The sequence below is a fragment of the Podarcis filfolensis genome (genome assembly GCF_964270895.1).
Source record: "Podarcis filfolensis genome assembly, chromosome: 2".
Classification (NCBI taxonomy): domain Eukaryota; kingdom Metazoa; phylum Chordata; class Lepidosauria; order Squamata; family Lacertidae; genus Podarcis; species Podarcis filfolensis.
Window position 1 is genome coordinate 90,851,652 of NC_139605.1, and position 24,707 is coordinate 90,876,358.

The 24,707-nt window shown below is 43.9% G+C and overlaps 1 protein-coding gene, 1 long non-coding RNA gene and 1 pseudogene across 5 annotated transcripts in view; 1 reads left to right on the top strand and 2 right to left on the bottom strand.

The window, feature by feature from the left end:
• OTOP2 (otopetrin 2) overlaps positions 1-4,612 on the bottom strand; it is a 43,003-nt gene extending 38,391 nt beyond the window's left edge. The window contains exon 1 of the mRNA XM_083598194.1: positions 4,391-4,612. The gene's annotated coding sequence lies outside the window, so the exon portion shown is untranslated. The remainder of the gene's footprint in view (positions 1-4,390) is intronic.
• LOC310755465 overlaps positions 1-24,707 on the top strand; it is a 38,567-nt gene that overhangs the window by 4,634 nt on the left and 9,226 nt on the right. For 2 of the 3 annotated variants that reach the window (XR_014544374.1, XR_014544375.1), the window contains exons 2-3: positions 11,393-11,513; positions 17,202-17,314. This is a non-coding gene — a long non-coding RNA (uncharacterized lncRNA). Of the gene's footprint in view, positions 1-11,392; positions 11,514-17,201; positions 17,822-24,707 lie in introns of those variants that run through there. The other variant, XR_014544376.1, reaches the window with a different exon arrangement.
• On the bottom strand, positions 14,974-16,312 carry LOC310752674 (cyclin-dependent kinase 9-like; annotated as a pseudogene). Its single transcript has one exon. The product of its transcript is annotated as a cyclin-dependent kinase 9-like (transcript).

The following is a 24,707-nucleotide window of genomic DNA, read 5'->3' on the forward strand; positions in this document are numbered from 1 at the left end:
ACTCAGCCCTTGCTGATATCTAGCAACAGAGAGTGCTTCTAAGTTAATTACACACATTGCAACTGGAAGTATTTGCACCAAGCTGGAGACTCTGCAAGAGTTCTTTCGGTCATGCAGAAGTGCCTGTGGTAAATCAAGCCACTCCCCTCCTCATTTGTTCCCAGGTCTACCTTCACGTGGCCATAGGGGTTTGGGCAACACACAGACCAAACATAGCTCATCAATGGACAATATACTTTAGTCCACACTAGCAGATGAGTTAAAGTTTAACTGTTAAACCATATGTAAAATTGGATAGACGTTATGGCCCCACATCTTTCCCAAGCCCATAGTGTGGTCACTGGACATGCAGCTTAAGGTGCAATCTTGTGCCATCCTGTCCTTTCTAATCTTTTAAAAAGATAATAGGGCTTCTCCATACATCCTTTTCATTGTGCTTGTGTTTGCGATAGTATTGGGGTAGAATCATAGTATTGCAGATGTTTTGTTATGTTTTTATATGTCCTGGAAGCTGCCCAGAGTGGCTGGGGAAATCCAGCCAGGTGGGCGGGGTATAACAACAACAACAACAGCAACAGCAACAGCAACAGCAACAGTTGTTGTTGGAAGTGACCCCAAGGGTCATCTAGTCCAACCCCCTGCAATGCAGGAATCTCAGCGATAGCATCCGTGACAGATGGCGTATGTATATGCGATCTTGCTTTCAGTACTATTTGTGCCTGCAAATGTTTCGGGGCGGACATACTGCCTCATTTCGTGTCTGCTGAAATCCTGTAACTTTTCATACCACAAGATTCTGGTTTATTTATTTATTTTGTCCCATTTTTATTGTGCTATATAGTTGTACCTTGGTTCTCAAATGCCTTGGTACTCAAAACCAAACAGTGCTAACCTAGAGGTAAGTGTTCCGGTTTGCGAACTTTTTCCGGAAGCTGAACATACTCCGTTTTGAGTGTTACGCTTCTGATTTGAGTGCCACACTTCTGTTTTGAGCGTTACACTGAGGTCTGTCTGTTTTTTGCTATTTATTTTACGTTTTTGTGACCTTTTTTTGTGACTGTGTGGAACTCAGTTCAGCTACTGATTGATTGATTGATTGATTGATTGTGTGACTGCAGTATGTTGTTTACTGCTTTCATTTTATGGATCAACGGTCTCGTTAGAGAGTAAAATTCATGTTAAATTGGTGTTTTAGAGGTTGTTTTTAAAAGTCTGGAATGGATTAATCTGTTTTGCATTACTTTCTATGGGACAGCATGCCTTGGTTTTGGAATGCTTTGGTTTTGGAACGGACTTCCAGAACGGATTAAGTTTGAGAACCAAGGTACCACTGTAGTGCAAAAGTGCCTGTCCGGATGGCTATAATGCAGTAACAAAGAGGAAGCATAGCAGAGCAACTAATAAAGCAGAATGATGTGCGGATGGTCCAGAGTAAATCCACCACTAATGCACAATTATTGCATCACTGGCGTGTCACAGAAGACACCAGCAAAAAAGGCAAACACACACAAGGCAGGAGGGGCCCTGAGACTGGCTGACTGAGATGGGGAGATAACGTTTAACAGTGAGGAAGCCAAGGCTGCAATTTTATGCATGCTTGCTTGGGTCAGTATCAGCCTCACTGCAGAAATTAACAGGTAATAAACATTGAGTAAATGGAATAAAGTGCTGCCTGTAGGCAGCATAAGATTTATCTGCAAGGCTGTCGTCCTCAAAACATTAGTGTGCAATTTACTTCTACTGAAGCTAGTTATTTCGGATCCCAAATAATTAACTGGAAGACATAGCCATCAAGGAGACTTATAACCCACTTCCTTTCTGCAAAATTGGGACCCATAAGGAAATTAAACAGGACATCTTATGGGAAAGGTGTTCCCCTAAAAGTTTTATGAATCTTGCTGCGAGGCTCTGAAGCTGCTTACTTAGAGTGTAAGGTAACATTTGAACTTTTCACTCCCAAGCAACAATGCTTCACACACCCACCTCTGCCCCATTTCTTCTTTCTTTGGGAAAAATAGTTGTGGTCACCATTCTGCTTTTATGCCTCCGTGTATTACTAACTAATAAAATTTTTAGTCTCTCTCTCTCTCTCCCCCCCCCCCCCCCGTGGTATTTATTGCACTCTTAGTTATCTACCTAAATGGCTTCAAAGCTGTCTGCTTTGCAAGACAAATAAGAAAGGAAGGATAAAAGCCAGAGGGAAATATGTGGACTACAAGCAAGCCTGCATGACATTGAGGCCTCTTCAAGCAAAAACCATTTATTCAGCAGTCATCCTGATTTGTTTCCGAAGAGGTTGGAAGACACAGGTGTTATCCCACACTTTCTGGTTCATTTCCCCATCACTTGCCTTACAGCAAAAAGCCTGAACTTTTTGGGAAGAAGTTTTGTTGCACAATTCCTAACCTCAACTACCATTGCACAACCTGAAATTGCTGGTCTGTGACTGAATTCCATCCCAAAATAGCGGTAGTTTGGAAGCACCCGTACTGTACATTCTATTGAAATAAATGAGAGCTTTGCAGAAAATAAAATAAGACCTATGTATGGTGAAACAAAGAGGAATGAAGCCTGAAAATCCACTTGCTGGATTGCAGACATAACATTAATGGTGAAGGAATTATATACAACAGCTCTATAAACTACAAGGAAGGAAAAAGTACCAATAAACGTCTCTGCCTGACATTTTGGACAAATATGCTTGCACAACACTAAGATCCAATAAAGATCTAAATTCCAATCTATGTTCTGCATGTAATTTTGAGTAGACAGAAGTTGTAGCCATGGAATCAAGTTGCTATCTATTTCAAAGAGTGACTCCATTCTCTCAGTTACATTATGGATTATTATGGCCTTATATTATTGTTTATTTTATTTTATTTATTGAATTTGTATACCACCCTATACCCAGAGGTCTCAGGGTGGTTCACAGAACAAAATCAAAATATAAAACCACAAAATATATAAAAAACAATTCCCCCCCCCCATTTTAAAAGGGCATAGGATGTCAATCAAAACATGCAAAGGCCTGGTTAAAAAGGAACATTTTTGCCTGGTGCTTAAAGGTGTATAAGGAAGTCACCAGACGAACTTCCCTGGAAAGAGCATTCCACAGACGGGGAGCCACTGCAGAGAAGGCCTCTTCTTGTGTTACCATCCTAGGAGGCTCACAAAGAATTATAGATATTTCAGGATGGAGATAGTCAAGAGATTCTTCTCCTGTCCTCCTCAAAGAGAGTTGAAGATAGCAGAGTAAAACCATTGATGCTCACAGTTGCACTCACTGGTTTTCCTCCCTGGCATTTAGGCTCAGGATATCATCATGATCATCATCATCATCAGGCACTTGCCAAGGTCTACACCCCTGCAGAGAGCCCATCATCAATGCTAAGAGCCTCCTGGCCTTGCTACTTTTTCATCTCTGGCTCTACCTAATCATTGGTCCTCTTTGGATATTTAAGCAGCAGGAATGAAGCAGCAACCATTTCTCTTGAGTCCAGAGGGTGAGGACAAGCAAAAGGGCAGAGATGTTTAAAGGTGGGTCAACTCAGAGAAGAAAAGAGAAAGGTTGGCTGAAGGCATCTTGGCCAAACCTGGAGCTGGCACTGACACCGCTATTGCCTCTGGCCAAATGAGCTTTCAGCATTTCAAAGCCCTACTGAACATCTTTGACCAGAGGCAATAGGAGGAGGAGTGGGGTGGGAAATAAGTGCATGTGCCACTGACAACCTATCAATCACATCACCTCCACCTGGTCTACAATCCCAGACAGATATCTGTCTGATACTTTCAGTTCATGTTTTTTTGAACAGAAACTAACTGACCACCCCATGCCTGTGTCCTGGAAATGTCTGATGGCTCCAACATGCACTTAGATCAAGTTTCAACCAGTTAAAGAGATGAACTATTGACTTCTGTGGCACATTATTTCAGGGTGAAACCCAACTTGTACATGTGACAAATTAGCTGGATGACTGTTTTGCTGCACAGCCACTACTAATGCCCAGTGATCTTCCTGTGTGATGAGGACCAAGGCAGAATTCTGGTTATGTTACTCATTCACTCCTAGAGTTCAAAGATGGGTAAGGCACAAAAAAGCACAGAGAGACTTCAAACGAGAACGACAACAACTTTCAGGAGGCGGCAGAGGAAGGCACAGGAATACCATCAACAAGCTAAACCAAATACTAGTAGCTCAGAACCTATTTAACATCCCATATTTTCCAGTCTCATCAGCAAGAGAAGGCAGAAGAAGGGGAAACCCTTTAAAACGCAAGCAGTACATTATTTAATGGTAAACTTCAGCATGCCAGAACTCTTTTGATCTTGCATATTCCAAGCTCCACTTTAAAAAAAAAAGGCAATAAAGAAGTTATCCTGCTTCACTTACCTTGCTCCATCATCACTCTTCTTTATGTTCCCCTGATGCGTGCTGGTTATCCCTACAGAAGTGATGTACCGAGGTCTGTTGCTTGCAGTAGGCGTATCAGGTAGTAAGTGGGATAAGAAGAAAGCACAGGTGTTTGTCTTCAATCCAGGCTGAGTAGACGATCCGGGAAGCTGTTTGATGATGCAGCACTGGGCAACTGAGAGCAGAATGACTCTGGCAGGTGCTTCTATATAGCACTTTTAATCCTGATGAGATTCCCTGCCTCCTGAACCACAGCCCCACCCCTTTCCATGACCTGCAGAACTCCTAGTTGGTGCAAGTTGGCTGTGATTGGGCAAACCAGTTGAGAATTCTCTCCCATCTTCCTTCTACACTGAAATGGAGAGGGGAGGGGGGAAGGAATTGTGAAATAAAGTACTTACTGCTTTTCTGTGTGGTGTCTAGATAAGAACTCTGCCCATTGATGCAAAGGGAACTTCACCCTGGAGCAGATCAGATTTATTGTAGAAAGTAATGTTAAAACACACTGGCTTCTGTCACTAGGTCATCTTGTTCTGCTCTGACTCTGAAATGGGTATTACTCACCTATAAGAAATTAAGCATCATTTTATTTTCTTCTATTTTGTGCTGAACTGGTTATAGAAATTTGATTGACTTGAACTGAAACGATTTCAGCCAGGTGGAATCCAAATAAGAGCAAGCTCCATTTGAAATTATATTGGATGTTTTTATGATAGGTTTTTGGATTTTCTTGTTAGCCATTTTGAATATATGGCCTCCATGGATAAGTGGGGTACAAATCTATTAATGAATAAATAATAAAACCCTATTACTAATTTCAGTTTTTCAGGGGGGGGGCAGCGGCAGTAGAGAAACTCTACATCTGGGTGGATGACTTTGCAGCTCTCTGGGTATTGTTGGACTCAATTAAACAGCCTCTGGAGGGCCGCTGAAAACAGCCACCTTTTAACAACTATGTGAAACTAGAGCCAATATTTACTCTTTATTGTTTAAAGTTGAGCTGAAGCCCAAATGGCAAGGAGCTGGCTTTGCAACAAAAGGGAATTTCTCTGTCGATATGATAATCTCCCATTGATTAAAGCAAAAGGCTTCTGGAGAGTGCATTTCAGGCAACAAGGAACCACACACAGCAAAAACAGCCCTTTTTGTTTTGCTACTTGGGCATGCATTTCCTCTGAGCACCAGCTGGGAAAGTGCGTGCCACCGCAAATGTCCTCTGCAAAATCTTCCCAGCCACAGATCTTGCCCAGTCCTATCCTATCCTGCCCCCATATGCAGTGAGAACTGGAAAATACACTTTCAACCAGGGTGGGGAACCTGTGGCCCTCCAGATGTTGTTGCACTCCAATGCCCATCAGCCTCCACCAGCATGGCCAATAGTCAAAATAATGGGAGCTGTAGGGGAAGGCCCCAGGTCCCCTGTCTCTGCACTTAAAACGCAAGGTTGTGGCTTGCTTCAGTTCCATTTGTTCTTGCTTCTTTATACCGCTAGAGGTCAGTAGGAAGCTTGAGCTGGGCCAGGCTTACCTGCATTCCCGGGTTTGGCCACAACGAAGAAAATAACAGCATGACCAACTACAATATCATACCTGACCAGCCCACACACATTTGAGGCTGCATAGATCCCATACATTTAAATCACTGCCCTCAAATAATTCTGAGAACTGCAGTTCACACCCACACACAAAACTATATTTCCCAGCACCCTTAGCAAACTACAGATCCCAGGATTCTTGGGTATGTGAACACCCTCTGAATGTGCATGTGTGTGCACAACTACATGTTACTCATGTATAGATGGCTTCAGCTCCAGTATCTCATTTTAAAGAATTTAACTGGAGGGGGCGAGGAGGACAAAAGACGGACTGCTTTCCACGTTACCTTTTGAGGGTTACAAAGTAGCAGTGTTTTTTTCTGGAGGTATGCAGGGGTATGCATACCCATTAACATTTTGCGAATCTTTGTACTTTTGTCCATTTACTGTATTTATTTTCCCCAATTTGAACTATAAAATGGTGATTTCCTTGAGTCAAAATGAGAGTACCCCTAAACATTTTTTTTAAAAAAGCACTGCAAAGTAGTATTCTGTTTCTAAAATGAAAAGTGCTAAGCCTACATGATCATAGCAGTAGTATCAGTCAATTCTTTATTGCAGTCCAAAGACCCAAAAGGATAGTGGTAGTAATAATTTGTTGATTTATTCTCTTTGTATGGTCCTTTGATGACATAAGCTCTTGGAGGGTTCGTGTGTTCTCTGCTACCAGTACAAACCACTGAAATTTATATAACACTTTTCTTTCTTTTTTTAGATTTATATACCACCCTTCATCAAAAGATTAAAATACAAGATAAAAACGCAAATAGTTAAAACAGAAACAACTAAATTTTTTGAGTGTTCAAAGTTCTTCACACACATTAAGGGAGCCTGTGGTGCAATGGGTCAGTGTGTCTGGCTGTTAACTAGAAGGCTGGTGGTTTGAGCCCACCAAGACATGGCTGTGAGTAGGATTCCTGCATTGCAGGGGGTTGGACTGGATGACCCTCAGGGTCCCTTCCAATTCTGCAATTCTATGGTTCTATTATCCTGGTAAACTGTACCAAGGCCCTATATGTGGGGTGCTACTGGTTCCTGTTCTGGGCTTGGTGCTGTCCAACATTTTTATAAATGATTTGGATGAAGGAATTGAGGGAATACTCATTAAAACTGCAGATGACACCAAACTGGGAGGGGTGGCTAATACCTCAGAAGATAGAATCAGGATTCAAGAACAGGCTGTTTTTAAAAATAATGTCAGGGCTTTTTTCTGTTACAGTACTCAACAACACGGAGTACCAGCCAGCCAGTCAGTCAGTCAGTCAGTCTGTCAGTCAGTCTCTCTGTCTCTGTCTCTGTCTCTCTTACTGTCCATGGCAGCCATTTTCTGCTGGCACCCAAATAACTTTTATCAGTATACGACTGTCAGCACCTCAGTTTTTACAAGGTGTAGACCAGGCCTGAACCATTACTCTGACGTGGTAGAAAGTACAGCATTCACGATGTGGGTTCTGTGCCAGTGGGAATTGCTCAAACAACCTCTTCAAAACACAGAAAAGTAAGGAAAGAATGCAGAGAAACCGCAAGTTACACATTTCTATTTTTTTTAAAAAAAGCAATTCTGAGTAGTTGCTTGGGGACATTTTGAGCAGGTAAGGACATATTTAAATTTGGCTCCTTCTAGAGAATCATTTCGAAATTGTGTGCCTCATTCACAAAAGCCAGAAGAAAAACATTTCATTACCTTCTTAATTTCCCTTTTACCCTGTTTGCCTACTGAACTAGCAAAATTCTTGCTCAATAGCAGGCGTACAGGGCAGCCCTTTGCATTATTAACTTAGCAGTACATCTGTTGAAATTCGTTTTGGCCCAAATGGTTGTCTCCCCCAACCTCCAAGTTAAAAAAAAGAGAGGGGTGCCTTGTTAGGCACCAAGGGGATGGAGAACCTGATGCCCATGGATGCCACCATTGGGGGTCCCAGTCCTAGTTAATCCTTCCTTGAACGGGGGTTTTGGTCCAGACTACAACTCCCCAAATCCTTTCCCATTCCCTGTGCTGGTCACACAACTGATGGGTGTTGGAAACCAGAATGTCTGAAGGGGCACTAGATTTGAGCACCACCATGGTAATTTTAAGGGATGCGGGTAGCGCTGTAGGTTAAACCACAGAGCCTAGGACTTGACGATCAGAAGGTCGTGGTTCGAATCCCCGCGACGGGGTGAGCTCCCATTGCTCGGTCCCTGCTCCTGCCAACCTAGCAGTTCGCAAGCACATAAAAATGTAAGTAGATAAATAGGTACCGCTCCAGCGGGAAGGTAAACAGCGTTTCCGTGGGCTGCTCTGGTTCGTCAGAAGCAGCTTAGTCATGCTGGCCACATGACCTGGAAGCTGTACGCCGGCTCCCTCGGCCAATAAAGCGAGATGAGCGCCGCAGCCCCAGAGTCGGTCATGACTGGACCTAATGGTCAGGGGTCCCTTTACCTTTACCTATGGTGATTTTAGAAAGCGAAAAAGAAAAGCTACCGGGGGGGGGTGCTAAAACATGTTTTCATGGGAAATCACTGTTGAGAACAATTAAATTTAAATATGCACTAATAAGAAAAAGGATGTGGTGGAATGCTGTTGGAAATGTTTTGGAATGATTTGCTGGGCGTGGGAAAAGGGCCCAGAGGAATGAGGAAAGGTGAGAGGGACATGGGATTTTCTCTCCGGCATCATTGAAAGGAGTTGACAAATAGGGGCAGAGGAGGTGATGACTGGCTAAACCCTGGTGTAATTTATTCCGCAATAGATCTCCTCTTCTGGACAGTGTTCATTCCTTACAGGATTCTCCCGTAATATAAGTGAGGCAATAAGAGCTGATGATCAATCCCTATGGCACCACACAGCATTTATTAAAACATATTGAGCTGGGAGACACTAAACATTACATCATATGCATCCTGTATGTATGTTTACTCAGAATTTAAGCCTCACTGCACTGCAGGAGGGCCTTTTCTGAGATGATATTTACTAAGTGCATGATCCACAGAAGTTAAGCCCATGCTTAATTCTCTACCACTGAAATCAATTGAAGTTTAAAAAAGCACTTTGACTGCACAGGTTGATTTCCAGTTGAACGCCTACAGGCAGGGCCTGTTTTTATTTTTGTAACATGTCAATTATAAGTTTAAGTGTCCTATGAATAATTAAACATAAGCATTCATAGAATTAGCATCTTAATTTACAATGCAAGATGGAGATGTGTATACATGACACTGGACACATGAGCTGATTTAGCTGTTTTCAGACCGTTGCTAGTTTGTAGGTGGGATCCAATAGCAAACGAGAAAATTCACATTGCACAATTAAAGTGGATTTGGCTCTCTTGCACAACAAATCCACCTTTTCTTTTAATAGACTTTTTGTGGTAAGGAAAGTGGTGGGAAAATGTGCTGGAATGTGTGGGATAATGATTGCTTGCAATGGCACAAGAAAGCATGGCATAGCCATCAATTGATGGTAAGTTATACAACCTTTGTACAAAGAAATCAGGACGGAAGCTTTATAAACAGGTTGGAATCAATCTTTCTTTCAGCTTCAGGGATGCTTGTAATCTTGCAAACAGGTGGTTCAGAATTGTTTCATGTGTGTGAACTATTGGCTTGCAAGTGTCCACACACACACTCCAGGGTTTTTAGACACTATATGCATTGCTTGCAGTCCACACCAGTGGGCTCTATCCAGGCTTGGTCTGTCTACACAGCAGTTTAAAACGGACCCAATATTGTTCTCTCCCCCCCCCACCCGCCGTGTTTCACCCCTGCAAAGTCTCTCTTAAGCTGCTATCAAGCTCATTCCCAGGCCATTTCACTCCCCAAGCACACAAAAATCAAGTGGCTGTTTTGGGGTCTTTTTCCTTCGGCTTTGTTTCTTCTTTCGCCAACACAAAAAGTGAAATCGCCAGTGTTCTGAACAGCTGTAAGTCAAGGAGGTAAGGGAGGGAGTTTTTTTGTGACGAGAGACAGGAGTCTGAATTTAACATGATGCGATCTGAGTGAGTGGAAGGCTACCAAATCCTGACCATATCCTGATGGATCAATATTTGCTCAAAATTTTAATACAGACCTTTTTTTTTTTTTTTTGCAGAGAAGCAATTTGCACTAAACTGGTATATTGAGTATCTGTCTCTCTCCTCTATCTATCTATCTATCTATCTATCTATCTATCTATCCATCTATCTATCTATCTATCTATCTATCTATCTATCTATGCTACATCATATAGAATCATAGAATCATAGAATCATAGAGTTGGAAGAGACCACAACGGCCATCGAGTCCAACCCCCTGCCAAGCAGGAAACACCATCAGAGAACTCCTGACATATGGTTGTCAAGCCTCTGCTTAAAGACCTCCAAAGAAGGAGACTCCACCACACTCCTTGGCAGCAAATTCCACTGTCGAACAGCTCTTACTGTCAGGAAGTTCTTCCTAATGTTTAGGTGGAATCTTCTTTCTTGTAGTTTGGATCCATTGCTCCGTGTCCGCTTCTCTGGAGCAGCAGAAAACAACCTTTCTCCCTCCTCTATGTGACATCCTTTTATATATTTGAACATGGCTATCATATCACCCCTTAATCTCCTCTTCTCCAGGCTAAACATGCCCAGCTCCCTTAGCCTTTCCTCATAAGGCATCGTTTCCAGGCCTTTGACCATTTTGGTTGCCCTCCTCTGGACACGTTCCAGTTTGTCAATGTCCTTCTTGAACTGTGGTGCCCAGAACTGGACACAGTACTCCAGGTGAGGTCTGACCAGAGCAGAATACAGTGGCACTATTACTTCCCTTGATCTAGATGCTATACTCCTATTGATGCAGCCCAGAATTGCATTGGCTTTTTTAGCTGCCGCGTCACACTGTTGGCTCATGTCAAGTTTGTGGTCAACCAAGACTCCTAGATCCTTTTCACATGTAGTGCTCTCAAGCCAGGTGTCACCCATCTTGTATTTGTGCCTCTCATTTTTTTTGCCCAAGTGCAATACTTTACATTTCTCCCTGTTAAAATTCATCTTGTTTGTTTTGGCCCAGTTCTCTAATCTGTCAAGGTCGTTTTGAAGTATGATCCTGTCCTCTGGGGTGTTAGCCACCCCTCCCAGTTTGGTGTCATCTGCAAATTTGATATAACAGTATATCATATCTGCACAGTGAATCTCCCTCACTTATCATGCTCATGCATATTGTAGAACCGGAGGGGAGGGGGGTCCGTGGCATGAGCTCATGTCACCTGGACTCTCTCCCTTTCCACTTGCCATAGTTGTTATTCAGGTTAAGTCTTGAGCCCCACAGTGCTCTTAGGTTTGGGCTGACAGGCTCTGATGGAAGAGGAGGAAGCAGCGGTGGTGGGGCAGGCAAAATTGTTGGAGCCTTGTGAGTTAGTGTACCATGCCTCATCTTTGAAATTTTGGCAGGAGGTGTGGGAAAACTTGCTGGGACATCTTCATCACTTCCATCCAGTTCTGAACTTCTTGTCCTGCTCCTGAATCGTGACTCCTGAGAACGGTGTCTGCTGCTGAGCCTGTATTGTTACAAGTAAGAGCCTCTAACTGTGTGTGTTGGGTGACAGCCAAGAGAGGATGACAGTCCAAATTATCTCCTAGTGGTGCAGCAACAAAACGGCTAGCGCATTTGCAAAGCTAAGCAGGGTCCAATATGATTTCAAATTGGATGAGGAACCACATGTTGAGTTATCTGCACTGCAGCAGGTTGGACTACATGGCCATTGGGATCACTTCCAACTCTACAATTCTATGCTTCTATATTATTTTTAATGCTGGTGTTTTGTGCAGGTGTAGTTTCGGGCAAGGATGGTGCATTAAAAACAAATATATATATGTGCACCGGGAGCATGCCTTCAGCAGCCAGAGGAAATAGGCACACTCTTATTGTGTAGGCCACAGAAACAAAACGGTTTCATTGTGCTCAGCTGAGGAAGTCGGGGGTGTGGCAATAGAGAGCACTGAAAGCAGTATAACTGGTCGCCACACACGACAAACCACCCACTGCAAAAAAGTGCCAAGGAACATCCACAGCAGCAGTGATTGTGGATAACAAATGACATATTTTTCCTGTCTGAGGAATGGGAAGAAAATACCGACTGACATTTGGATGAGGGCAGTGTTGTGTAGATGATACAAAAATATGCAAACATGGGATGCATAAAATTCAGTTTCAACTGATTGATCTCTCTCATTCATGCTCTTTCTCTTTCTCTCTTTCTCTTTTTGTGTGCATGTGTATAAGCCAGAAAAGAAAAACATTTTGTATGTTTCTGTTTATTTGATGTTGAAATTTTGATTGATTGATTTTTTTTAAATCAACATTATAAATGACTGGAATAAATTTGATTATTAGTCTTATAAAAGAGGTACAAAATTTGCCTCAAATAGGTGTTTTCAGTCCCATCAATTTCAATGGGAGGGTTTTATGCATGGATTATGCCCATTGTGATTTTTTTTTTAAATGAAAGCACCCATTGCCCAAAGCTCTCCATGTACAAAATAAACAGATTTAATAACGCATACATACACACAGACATGCTTAAAACTGCAAGCTTAAAACCATAAAAATCACTAGGGATGCATCACCTGAACGCCTGCATAAACTAAACGTTTCATAACCTGAGTCAGGCTTGGAGTCCTCTGAAGAGAATGTCCTTCTGCAGGCTGCTTATAGGATGACATACCATACCTGTCTTGTTAACACTACACTGCTGTTCCTCCTGTGGTGCGTAAAGTATGGATGGAGGTAGTCTCTAAGCTAAATAGATGCAAATTCCAAATCATGCACAGATTAAGCCCAATACCTACTCCTGGTAGTCAATACCCTTTCACTGGCTCAGCATCTGGTTTTTATTATACAGTGGTACATCGGGTTACATACGCTTCAGGTTACAGACTCTGCTAACCCAGAAATAGTGCTTCAGGTTAAGAACTTTGCTTCTGGATGAGAACAGAAATCGTGCTCTGGCGGTGCGGCGACAGTGGGAGGCCCCATTAGCTAAAGTGGTGCTTCAGGTTAAGAACAGTTTCAGGTTAAGAACGGACCTCCGGAACGAATTAAGTACTTAAGCTGAGGTACCACTATAATGGAAGTTTCAGAAGCCGAATGTGTCACAGTCACACAAACTGTCAGCCGGCCAGCCTGGCTGCATTGGGGAGCTCTGCCTGCACTTGGTGAGGCCTTGGACTTCTGCTGCAAAGTACTAAATGGCACCACTGTGTATGTGATGGTAAGGTGAATGGGGCTTCTCAGTACTTGCAACTGGGACTCTTGCTTAGTGCCCAGTTCATATGCTAGGCCCGAAGCCAGACCTTTATTTTTTAGTGCTTTTTTACTTCTTGTTGCTAACTGGGGGGGGGGGGGGCTTTGTTTACCTTTTTTTAAAAAAACATTTGAAGTGACCATGTTTTAAGTTGATGTTAAATTGGTATGTTCTGTTTCCAACTGCCGCACTATTATTTTAAGCTGCCAGCCTGAAATTTAACTGCCCCTTTTCTTGTGTCAGTTATGTATACCCATATAATCTGTTGTGATGAATATAATTGATTCAACTGTATAGTGTATATTGGGCCAACCCTGTAGGTTTTTTAAAAAGTGAATCATCGTCGTCCTACACTACATAGAGAAATGTTAATTGGAAAGTGGAGTACAGTATACAAGTAATAACAACAAGGCAGTTTGTTTCTCTGTCCAGTTTGTAAGACAGTGTGTGTGTGTGTATGCAAATACCTTTTATTACAGTTGAGCTATTCAGAAAAAGACCAGAACATGATAAAAGTGTAATACAGATAAGTATCCCACCCATACCCAGAATGGAAAGTCATCAGACCTCTTGCCTTGTTAGGTCCAAGTAAGTGAGCATTTACTGTGCTGTTGGGATTTTTTTTTTTTTAAGAAGCTTGAAGTCTACAAAATCCATGGCAGAGCTATATAGTGGTGCAGCAAAAATATAAGAATTCAGTGTTTCTCAAACCTTGGCCACCAGCTGCTAGACTATAACTCCCATCATCCATAGCTAGCAGAACCAGTGGCCAGGCATGGTGGGACTTGTAGTCGAACAGCTGGGGACCTAAATCCAAGAAACACTGGTTAGATGGCCACATTCTTCTCACCCACCATGGGAAGGCTACCTCTGTTACCAAAGCCTGGGAGATCTGCAGCTTGCTTCCTGGCCACCCTAACCAACCTGTTGCAAGACTCTGCAGACTGAATGAAAACTTCAAAATGCAGCAACAGAGAAAAGGAAAGTAAATTTATTGTTTGCTGACAGCAAGCAGTGGATACTCAGAGGATACTTCCAAAAGCTGAGTGCCTTGCCATGGTTGCCCAGAGGCTTATATACTTTATTTTTGGCTGACATACATGAAGCATTACATATTCATTAGCTAATTGTTAAACCACATCCTTCCTCACTCCTTTTAAGGTTAACTTCCCCCTTTATCACATAAGCTCAATCATTCTTTCATGGCCTTCACTATTGTTCCGAACAGACTTTCTTGGTTCTTCTAAGCAACATTCCACAGATAAGATAAAGGGAGCTTTACCGTCACTGGTTAGTACAAAAAAAATAAGTCTTCTCGCAACTGTCCATGGCCTGTAGCTGCAATTGAGTACATGACAAACTGTTTCTCACAATATGGGTTTTCTCAGAATCTTGGAGACCACTGCTACAAACCCACTGCAGCAACACGTGTGTGGAACTTGCTGACAGAAGTGGACAGGCCACACGGTATGATTCAAAGTCAGCAGCCATTCTTGGACACAAGACCCTGCCCAGTCTGCTCCATCCTCCTGCACACCAGATACACACTTTCCTAGCAGTGCAACTTCATACAAGCAATGAATTAAAAACAACAACCCCGAAAAACAGTTCACCAAGATTGTTTCAGTACCTCAGAAATCAACAAGCGCAGAAAAGCTGCAGTTTGGTCTGTGATAGCCCAGGTAGGCAGAACTCTACACACCTTTCCAGACAGTGTTTAATCTAGCCCTGCAGCTCTTAATACACAGACCCGCAGGTGTTTTGTTCTCTTCCCACCAATTTTTGTTTTGTTCATTTTGTTTTGCTTTGCAACAGTAAAAAACAACAACAGCTGAAACAAATCGTTTTCGTTATTCCATTGGAAACCAGTACTCCATTCTTGTTTTTGGTCCACAGCCATCAGAACACTCTGTCGAACTCTGTCTGATTGGTCACCACTGGATTCCTGCCCTGATTGGCAGGTTGCTGTGGCACATGTCCACCCCTCCTCCTGCAAGGAGCCAGGTACTCGAACATGGATTGGTTATGGGTGGAGAGCATGTTTTTGAGATCAGAAGGCATAGGGTCGGACCAGAAGAAGTCGTGATTCAGGGTGTCATCGCTATCTATCCTTTGGGCAGGATCCAGGACCAGCAGCTTGTCTATGAGATCCAGAGCATATGGGTCTTTGACGTACACCTTTAGCCTCTCCTTCACCTTGTGCTTTTGCCCTTTCGGCAAGTCCACCTTCTCATACAGTTTGTACTTATCCATGCTTGGCCATACCTCCGGGGTGATGCATCTACAAAGCTGGCTGATGAGAGTGAGCTGGTGCTGTTCTGTGTTTCCCTGCATGATGGGGCTTCGGGTCCACAACTCTGCGATTATGCATCCTGCGCCCCAGACGTCAATGGGTGGTCCATAATCTCGTTCCCCCAAAAGCAGCTTCGGAGGACGATACCACAAAGTCACCACCCTGCTAGTTTAGTGATTGGGCTGGCCAAAGTTGGCCAGCTTCAGAACACCATCGCGGGTGATAAGCATGTTGGCTGCTTTCATGTCCCGATGCAAGATCTTATTCCGGTGGATGTAGTACAGGCCGTTCAGGAGCAATTGAATGACTTTCTTGATCTCCGAAAGTGTAAACTTGACATGGGCATTGCTAAGGAGTCCAACCAGGTCATGCTCGCAGAAGTCAAATACCAGGTAGATGCTGCCCTGGCAGCAGTTGTACGGAGAGGCTTTGGTCCTGCAGATCTCAATGAGATTCACAACGTTTTCATGCATGAATAGCTGGAGGATTTTGATCTCCCGTTGGGCTGTGATGGGGAACCCGTCTTTTTCATTCTCCATCAACACTTTTTTCAATACAATTTTGCCTGTTTGACGATGTTTTGCTTTGAAGACCTTGCCCAATCTTGGCCAGCTTCTCGTACTTGGAGACCTTGTCGCAGTAGAGACACTCCACCGCGTCGCACTGCTAGGCCATGGCAGAGCCGGCTCCCCTGATCTCTTCTTGCTGCCGCCGGTCTCCATCTGAGGGGCGCAGTGGCACGTTTCCGGGAGCGCTTCCACCCAGCCGCTCCATTTCTTTGTAGATCCTCTCATCCCGCCGCCACCAACACCACTTCCAGGACGCGGGCTGTAAGACAGTTTATTTATCTGTCCAGTTTGTAGACGTTTATGTGCTTCTAGGACATTTCCCAACAATGCACTGAATACAATAATGCAAAAAAGTGACAGTTGTTTAATGCAGTCCAGTTAATAAGAACAAGCAATAAGCAACAGCATGAGAACTGTAAAAATCAGAGTGGCTATTAGTTTAATAATAATAATAATAATAATAATAATAATAATAATAATACTGCCAGGACAGATGTTAGTGCAGCAAGCTTTGACTGCATAACTATCCGCTCATCTGAACAGCCTACTTATGTAGTAGTAATGTGCTTTGCTCCCTCTCTTTTTGAACAGGAAAATGGCAAGCCGCCACTTTTTCTAATTGCAGGCAGGGACCTGCGTTCCCTTGCATGCGTCACTCTTCTGAGCCACTTTGTGTGTGAGGAGCTAGCTGGTTGGAGTGGTACCTGCACCAAGTCCCTAGGCAACAGTTCCCTGGCCATTGCACTGGTTGTTTATTAAGAGGGGTTATTACAGACTGACAACCTCACTTGAAGCCTACTTAAGTACACAGAGGCTTTTAACCTCACACCCTAAACATGTAACTTCTGTTGAGTCATGCTACTGAAAGGTTGGAAGGTAATTTCCAACAGGGTTTATTACAAAATGATAACTTACGTAAGAGATGCCCCTATTATGCTGAAGATAAATGGGTGGCGGGAGATGAACATGTTGGCAATTCTCTGTTGACATTAATATAGACTCTCCAAGTGTCCCTATTTTCCAGGCACAGCCCTGGATTTACAGAAGCTGTCTCAGCTTTTGATTTTATCCTGGAATGTCCTGTTTTCCCTTAGGACATCCCTATTTTAATTGGTGAAATGTTGGAGGGTATGGTAGGCTATTCCTATTGCGTGGCGAGTTCCCGCCTCCCCCTGAGGAAATAAAGACACAGGACACAAGAATTCAGGTTAATGGGTCAAATTAGGCCACAGCTTTATTGATTACAGGAATTGAGCGGTATTGGCTTAGGCATTGGTCCTAACTACTAACCGGCTAGAGGCTGGAAGGGTTAATCACCAGAGGGAGGAGTCCTGCTGAGGCACGTCAACTAGGACCTCCCCCGGGCGTCACTGCGGTGGGGGCGTGCTGTGGGCCCACACCTCCTTAGGCTTAGGACAAGGCCACGCCCCCTGGAATCCTTTACCAGACTACCCTTGCTTGGGGGAAGGTGATGGCGCACCTCCCCCCTTCATTTGCATAACAATAGGACAGTACCCCTACCAATGCCTAACCGCCAATACCGAGGAGTTGTGACGGTTTCTACGAGGTAGGCGAAAACCAAATGGCTGGAGCCAATCTGCCATTTGGGAAAATTCCTACCACGCCCCTTGACGGCGACCAACCGGAGTTCATAGCAACGTCAGAGAACCTATCCTAAAAAGGGGTGGGATGGGCGGGAAAACCGGGTCAGCTGCAGCAGTGGAGGAAAAGAGGAGGAGCCTCGGCTGCAGCAGGTTTAAATAGCCGAGGCCCACGGGCGGGGATTCCCTTAGGTATTGCGGGGGCTGGAGTCAGCCCCCGCAAATGTGGGGAAGGGGCGTGACGCCCGCAACCCCACCTCCTTGTTTATTGCGGAAGTGGCTTTTTCATTGGAGAAACATTGGAAGGTATGGAGTTATGCAACCCCTGGGCCAAGGAGACAAGTAACTATAAAATCTTTAGAAGACATCTGAAGGCAGTCCTTTACAAGGAATTGTTTTCATGTTTAATGTTTTATTATATTTATATTTATGTTGGAAACACATTATTATTATTACTGTTATTGTTGAATAGGATGCCCCTATTTTCATCAGAGAAATGTAGGCGGGTATGTTAATATAGTTTATAGCATCTTGGCAAATCAAACACATCTAGCCCCACCCTGCTCATTTGCCTACCCAGTTGGGAAACGAGAAGGGGTTGGCTGGGTGTGGGGGAAGAGGGTTGGCAAAGGTATTGGTGGGTTGGTGAATAGAGCAAGCCGGGTTGGCAGCCCCTAGTAATATTATTCGTGTGTGTGTGTGTAGACTGTGCAAGAATTGTTTGTGTTTTTAATAGAACCAGTAAACTTCTCCTTGAGAACGAGTGAGGCAGGAATTAGGGGGAAAAATATGGCGGATAAACTTGACATTGAGATTTTCAGATAATTCCATCCTTAGTTTGGTGGCAGCAGGGAATTTTCAAGCAGCTCTTTAGCATAGGTGCTGCTTCTGGGTAAGTGCAGGGCATGTGAAACCAAATTATAATTCCTAGGAGGAGCAATGCAACAGAATGCTTGCCCAGCCCTTTGGATGGTAGTGACGGTGCACTGTGGACATTGTGAGGGGTTATTATTTGTAGCCATAAAACAGGGCTGGCTGGCTTCTTTCTCATCTGAGGATGTGCAAGAGAGATGCCAGTGTCAGTGTCAGCCACACTAAGTATGTTTATAACCTGCTTTGTGCAAGCACACGTGTCACCTGCTGTCCAAGGCCTGCTGTCCTGCACACTAACAATCCATGCACGTTGATTTTATAGGCACAGAGAAACTATAATCCAATCTCTCCTAAATTCGAAAGGTTTCTTCTGTGGCTCCTCTTCCATGTCTGCCTGTCAGTCAGTCAATCAATCAATCAATCAATCAATCAATGCAGCGCCATAGACTTTAGCATGAAGTGCAATCCTATGCACGTTTACTCCTAATGGGATTTAATAGGCCTGGCATCTGCTCCTGGCATGCATGGCAAAGCAAACAATGGATTCCCTGGGAGGGCTTAATGACACAGCTAAGCCCACAGTGGATGCTCCGGTTTGGTGGCTGTGCTGAGTGGAGTTCTGGGTCTGCTTTGCATATGTGCAGTGGCTGGTGCTGCCCTGCTAATGATGCTGGCACTGCCCCGACCTGCACATCTCCGCACAAGGCCAGCCCCAGGGTGGCGTTGGCTAGTTCAGGTGCACCAAGTGGATCCACAGCTCTCCTCAGCACAGCTACATCCAGGTTGCCCCCTAGTCAGTCATTGCTAGACAGCCAGCTCAACTGAAGTGGCATGGTGGGCTGCCCTGACCCAACTTGTAGACAGTGGATGTAGGGTAATGATTGCTGGATCCAACATCACATGCACACACTCCAACATTTCTCCGATGAAAATAGGGACATCCTATTCAATAATAATAATAATAATAATAATAATAATAATAATAATAATAATGTTATTATTTGTACCCCACCCATCTGACTCAGCTGCCAGAGTCACTCCGGGTGGCTTCTAACATAAGGGCTGCCTTCAGGTGCCTTCTAAAGGTTGCAAGTTACTTACCTCCTGGGCTCTGGGGTTACACAATGCCGTACCCTCCAACGTTTCGCCGATGAAAATAGGGATGTCCAAAGGATAAGCGGGACATTTGGGGATCAAATCAGAAACCAGGACGGCTTCTCTAAATCCGGGACTGTCCCTGAAAAATAGGGACACTTGAAGGGTCTGCACATAAACTCCCCATAAACAAATCCAACTGAATGCTAGATAAATAGGTCATGTCATGTAAACTTTGTGCCAACAAACCAGGAGGAATGTTCAATGAAAGGTTGCACCAAAAGTGAGCTCAGACTGGAAGTATGCAGAGGAGCTGCATCCAAATTAGGGCTAGCTAACCGTTTTTGGTCTGAGGCCGACATTGTCCCCTGGCCATCTCCCTGGGGACTGCATGCCAAAGTGGATGTGGCAGAAGTGCACAAAGAGGGTGTTGCCAGACATATATTTAATAATTCAGCATCATTTCATTAAATTAAATTCATTAACTCTTAAATAATTTGGGAACTCTTGTTTTTATTATATAAGCAGCGTCAATGTCCTCAAATCGCAAAACAATGGATAATTAATTTCCTGATTCCAGTCTTGATCAAACAAGCACTTGACATATGTAGGGTGCTCAGCAAGCACTTAGCACAGAAAAGTGGCTTTGTGAAACTTCTGGCATGGCAGAACAGTGGCTGCTTTAATGTGCAATCTCTGCTGGGACTAGCCAGCCGCTGCTGATCATTCAGTGGGCAGACAAGGCTTCCCAGAAGTGCTCAAAGGTGACTGAGCATTGCAAAAGCGATCATGAATGAGGAAGTGGCAGGTAGCCTACTGGGTACGGTTCTGCTGCTGTTGACAATGGCTGGAGAGGGACCATGACACCACCACCCGAGATAAAAAAACCCAGCGGAGAACATCACACTGCAGTACAGTCATACCTCGGGTTACAGACGCTTCAGGTTGCGTTTTTTCAGGTTACGGATGCTCTGAAACCCGGAAATACTGGAATGGGTTACTTCCGGGTTTTGGAGGTTGCGCGTGTGCAGAAGCGCCTAATAATAATAATAATAATAATAATAATAATAATAATAATAATTTATTATTTCTTCCCCGCCCATCTGGCTGGGTTTCCCCAGCCACTCTGGGCGGCTTCCATAGAAACCAAAAATACACTAAAATATCACAGATTAAAAACTTCCCTGAACAGGGCTGCCTTAAGATGTCTTCTGAATGTCAGGTAGTTATTTATCGCTTTGACATCTGACGGGAGGGCGTTCCACAGGGCGGGCGCCACTACCGAGAAGGCCCTCTGCCTGGTTCCCTGTAGCTTTGCTTCTCACAATGAGGGAACCGCCAGAAGGCCCTCGGCGCTGGACCTCAGCGTCCGGGCAGAACGATGGGGGTGGAGATGCTCCTTCAGGTATACTGGGCCGAGGCCGTTTAGGGCTTTAAAGGTCAACACCAGCACTTTGAATTGTGCTCGGAAACGTACAGGGAGCCAATGTAGGTCTTTCAAGACCGGTGTTATGTGGTCTCGGCGGCCGCCCCCAGTCACCAGTCTAGCTGCCGCATTCTGGATTAGTTGTAGTTTCCGAGTCACCTTCAATGCACCGCCGTGGGTTGCTAACGTGCATCCCGCATGGATCACGTTCGCAACCTGAGCGTCCACTGTATATATTTTTTAAATGTTGAGGGAACTTGGTGATCATTAAAAATAATTGGGGTCTGGGGTCCATGTATCAAGTGAATGGTAGCCTTTTATTATATGTGCTAGTTGTGGGGAGCTCAGGCACCGATCCTTGGCATGGGAAATGGTGTGATACAATCATATCCCTATGCTTTTGTGAAATGTTGGAAATGCAATTTCCAGTCACAGCCTGCAAAGTGTCAAACGTGGGCACTTCACCACTTGGGCAGAGTTGCACACCAATAATTGCATATTAGGATAAATTTGTACTTAAAGGCTGATGCATTTTCTGGAGTGTGTGTATAACAAACTAATGCAGATATGCGGAGAACTGAGAACCCCAAATTGATGGATTCATCCACAACCTTAACTTCCTTTGGGAAATGAATGGTAAAATCTGGGGAAAGTTGCATATCTCTGATTTCCTTTTCCCTCACCTGCAGTATGAAGGTTCTTTGGCTAGGCTTAGCCTACTGGCAAATTAGATGGATGTCATTAAGTCTGGCTTGCTGTTTCCGCCAGCACCCTGAGCAAGCTGATACCTGTGCTTCTTGACTTTTCAGCTACCGGCTTGGAAAACATGTCAGATTATTCCAAATGAAGTATTGCTTTAGCAGCTGTCAGTGGAATGTTAGATGATTTAAAGCGACCAATTTGCTCTCCTGTCCAGGCTGCACTTGAGGCAGGTTCCCCTATCGCCTGCGCCTAGTTAACACTGTTGAATTAGGGCAAGGTTCCCTCTGGCTGTTTGCACAGCGTCACAGAGGCCTTTGGGGCATGCTGGACCTGTTGTTCCCAGTAAGAGATGGCGCATTGCTTTGCGTTGCAAGTAAACAGTGCTTTCTGTTGTTGCTCTATAAGCAGTTCCAGGACCATATGTGACGACTTGTGGGTGGAGTGCGGGGAAAAACAACTCACAATACAAAGGAACGGTGACAACTAGTTGTTTCATTTTAGCATAACGGGATGAGGGTGAATTCTTTAGGGCAGACTCTAAACCACAAAAGTAAGAAGGATAATCAGGATTTGTTTATATGTACTGTATATTGCATTTGATAGTGCAGCAACTCTTACTATCCTCTTTATATCCACTAGGTCCCCCCCCACCCAGCCATTGGAACTGATGAAAATGTCTGTATCATGACATTTGCCATTGTGCATAACAACAATATTTATTTATTTATAAAAAATATTTATATACTGCTATTCATTTATTTTTTAAAGAATCAGAATGGTTTACAATAACCATACGTAAAGGACAATGCATGCCATTCGAAAATGTTTAAATCAGAAAGCAGCCAATTACAAATGAATCTCAACTTATGCAGGGTTCCATTCCGGGATCACCTGTAAAGCCAAAATTGTATATAGTCAAAAATACATTGGGTTCGATGGTGATTGGGGTTGCCAAAGTCATTTTTCTTAGAACCCCACCCCTTTTTATTTTTTATTTGCCAAGTGTGTAAAGCTGAATGTGCACAATTTGTGAGTTACCTATACTATGGAAATATGCATTATTGGTTGCCTGCATAAGCCTGATGGAATATAAAGTTTTCAGCAGGCATTTAAAAGTTGAAACAGAAGGTGCCTGCTGAATCTCTATTGGCAGAGTATCTCAAAATGGCTGCCACGCTCTCGTGTTAAAAAATGGGAAGTCCCTGTTTTCCTGGGAAAGTTGAGGGATAACCAGGCCACTGCATTCTGCTCTAGTTGGAGTCAGGTCCAAAGGCAGCCCCACATAAAGTATATTGCAGTAACCCAGCCTTTAAGTTACCAAGGCATTGACTACAGCCATTAGTCTATCCCTGTCCACAAACAGCCCCAGCTTGTGAATCAGACAAAGCTGGTAAAAGGTAATTTTCTATTTTCTCCCTTACTGAAAGGCTTGCACCTAGTTCCCAGCTGACAAATGTCTGGGAGGGTGAATATGTAACTACCACAGCAATCTTAATATTATAATTATAGATAATGATTTCAGTAGTACTAATGTTCAGGTAATTGCACCTAGGATTATTGCCTAAAAGAATATTTTATAAATATAAAGCACCACCCAAAGAAGCTGTTTGCCCTAGTTGTAAATAGCATATCAGGATTTGTTTTTTTTTTTTTATAGGAAGCAAGGAGGAAAGGCTTAATCTCCCTATTCTCACCAGCTCAGACCAGTTGGTTTCCCCAGACACAGAACGGGGAATTCTGAATTACTTTCCAGTCTGTTTCAACAGACTCATTTAAGAAGCCCTTCTCTGGGTGTCCTCAATAAATTCGTCCCATAGAGTGGTCAGCCACGCATTGCCAAAGTTGAGGATCTGCCATACTCCTCAACCATCCTGATTTGAGGGGGACATCCTGGAATTACAGAAGCCAACCCAGCTTCTGATTGGATCCCGGAATGTTCCATTTTTTGGTTGGGCACTCTGGCACATGCTAGCAGCTCGTGCTAGATCTCTGGCCCAAAAGACGCCCGTTCTTTGGTTTCGCGCTCTTGCGTGAGTCAGCTGGCTCCTGCAAAAACTCGGGGACAAACGAGCACCCCAATTTTAATCAGTGGGATATAGGAGATTACGATTTGTGACACCAAAAAAAGTAGGGGGCAAAAGAGGACTCCAATTTGCATATGGTAGCTTAAGTGTATAAATACCAATTTTGAAAGAAATTTGTAACATTTAAATTGGAATATGGTAAAAGCATAAGAAATGGGTCCGTAAATGCGTGTTTGAGTTAAAGGTGGGTCCTGAGTTTCTAAAGGTTGAAGAGATCTGCTCTAGAGGACACTTTCAAACAGAGGTCTGCCCTCTACAAAGTAGGGCAAGGAGACATCATTTGAACTGAAGCTGGTGGCCAGAAGAAGAAGAATAGGAGGAAGAGTTTGGACTTGATATCCCACCTTTCACTCCCCTTAAGGAGTCTCAAAGCGGCTATCAATCTCCTTTCCCTCCCTCCCAACAAACACTCTGTGAGGTGAGTGGGGCTGAGAGACTTCAGAGAAGTGTGACTAGCCCAAGGTCACCCAGCAGCTGCATGGGGAGGAGTGGAGAAGCGAACCCAGTTTGCCAGATTACGAATCTACCGCTCTTACCCACTACACCACGCTGGCTGTCACTAGGGGAAGGCCTTTTCAACCTCCTGGTTGCAGAATTCTCTCACTAGAGAGATTTTCCTCCTGAGACCCATGCTGTGGCAAAAGGCCTTTTTATTTTCTCAGGGTTTCTTTTAATGCTCTTTGCACTATTTTCTGTTGCTGCCTTTATACTGGTTTTATTCTGATCAGATTTTATGCTTGCATTCTGCTTTTTCACTTCATGGAGGTTTTAACTTTTGTTCTTGAACCACCCAGAGAACTTTTTATTAATGGGCAGTGT